The sequence below is a fragment of the Solanum tuberosum genome, unplaced genomic scaffold, assembly GCF_000226075.1.
Source record: "Solanum tuberosum cultivar DM 1-3 516 R44 unplaced genomic scaffold, SolTub_3.0 scf00139, whole genome shotgun sequence".
NCBI classification, from domain to species: Eukaryota; Viridiplantae; Streptophyta; class Magnoliopsida; order Solanales; family Solanaceae; genus Solanum; species Solanum tuberosum.
Genome location: NW_006239063.1, coordinates 711587 through 713541, shown reverse-complemented (window position 1 = coordinate 713541; position 1955 = coordinate 711587). Strand labels below are relative to the sequence as shown.

At 31.4% G+C, this 1955-nt stretch overlaps 1 pseudogene; it reads right to left on the bottom strand.

Annotated features, from left to right (window-relative positions):
* Positions 1–354: 354 nt before the first annotated feature.
* The window catches only part of LOC102580871 (protein DETOXIFICATION 49-like), a 2205-nt pseudogene continuing 604 nt past the window's right edge, over positions 355–1955 (bottom strand).

Genomic DNA, 1955 nt, shown 5'->3' with positions numbered 1-1955 from the left:
TGAGAAGCAAAGAAAATTTAGTCTTGAGAGACCATACCTTAAAACTAATGAGGTGTTAGAAGAAAAGGTGCAATATAGTACAAGGAATAAGCTTTCAGATGCTATGTAGCAACACAATGTATCATAAACATAATCATTGACTCTGAACCATCAATGGGTTTGGAAACTCGACAATGAAGATCACAATGTCAAACTATACCAATAGATACCAAAGATAATTAACTCTTGTTTTAAATGTTGAATAGACTAGTTTTTGGTCAAAAACTAAATTTCGTAAAAGTTTAAAAAGCAACAGCAGACACTAACCTAAACAAATCTTGCACTTAAAATAAAAAAATAAGACACACACATTAATCAATCAACAGCTACATGCATTCCCACTAGATAAAAACAACCCAAATTAATATTCACACCGACTTTCGGCCATGCAGTCCGTCTCAACACCCCACACCCAGTCGTTTGGGGGCAGTTTCCAATTTCACAAAGCCCAATTATCGGCAAAACTAGAGACGTCAATGTCAGAATGTCTTGGTCATTAGTAAACATTTTTGCCCAAATTTTCCTTACTGTAACCGCAAAAAACAGAGCAGAAAACCCCAATATGAAGCTACCAACAGGGCCTACAATTGCTGCAATTTTCACTTTGTTTGGTTGTCTAGCACCTAACTAATTGGCCACTCTTGTTGATACACTGAAACTAAGAGATGGCGGAAACATATAAATCAAAGATGTTGTTTGAATTAAAATTCCCATTGATGCAGCTGTAGCTCTCGGATTTATCAAAAGTCGGCAGAGCAAAATCATGATTTCGTACCACCACTATTCCAGGCAAACCGAAATACAACTAGGAATCCCATCCCACTAATCTGTCCAAAGAGACTAAATCAAAACCAATTGAACTTTAACAATGCAAATCAAATTTTACAAAATAACCTAGGAGACTAAATCATAAGAAAGTCATATGCAAGAATTCACCAAACTTTGTGAAAAGAAACTAAATCATAAAGAAAACTCACCAGATAGACTTCAAGAACAACGTCTTCTTTAGTAAAACAAGAACGAGAAACCTAGTTTCAGTTTTCCCCAAAACTGAAGAGGCGTAAGTTTTTGCGAAGGAAAATAAAAATTCTAAACTTCTACAAAAAAATTTGGCGGAAACAAAAAAAAACCGCGATTGGATTGGCGGAAAACTAAAAGTAATCTATCTTTTGCCACACTGTTTTAAGTTATTGTCAAATTAAATATATTAGCAACAATAAAAAAAAAATTGTTGCCAAATATTTTTTAAGATAGCAACAAATTAAATTGTTGCCATTATTAAAGTTGGGCAACAATATCATTATTGTTGCGAAAACGTTGTTGCAATATTTTAATATTTGAAACTTATTATATTAATTATTATTAACAATATAATATCGCAACAATACTAATATATTTGGAAACAACAAAAATATTGTGGTTAAAAATTAAAAGATATACCAACAATTAAATCAAGTTGTTGTGATTTATCAATATAAGCCAACAATAATATAGTTGTTGCTAAAAAGTTGTTGCTAATTCCATAATTTGTTGTAGTGAAGCCTGAGATATATAGGCAACTCAGAAGCCAGAGTTCGGCCATAACTCCATAAACATTTCTTGCCGAGTTTTGCTCAAGGTGTATTTTAGTGGGTCGCCTAAAATTGGATTGTGTCAATGTTTCTTTGTCCACGTCTTCCCTACTCTCTTCCATGGACAAAGAAAGAGGCAAGCTGTTGACACCCAATTTTGGCTCTTATTTAACTAAAGTTTTAATAATAATAATAATAATAAAAATATATATATATGCTATGGATCTTTGTAGGAATAAAAAAAAGGATTTTTAATTATATATTTTATTTGATAAATTTATTTCATAAATACTATTTTTTATATAAAAAATTAAATATTATATTACTACTTACTTTCTCATTTTT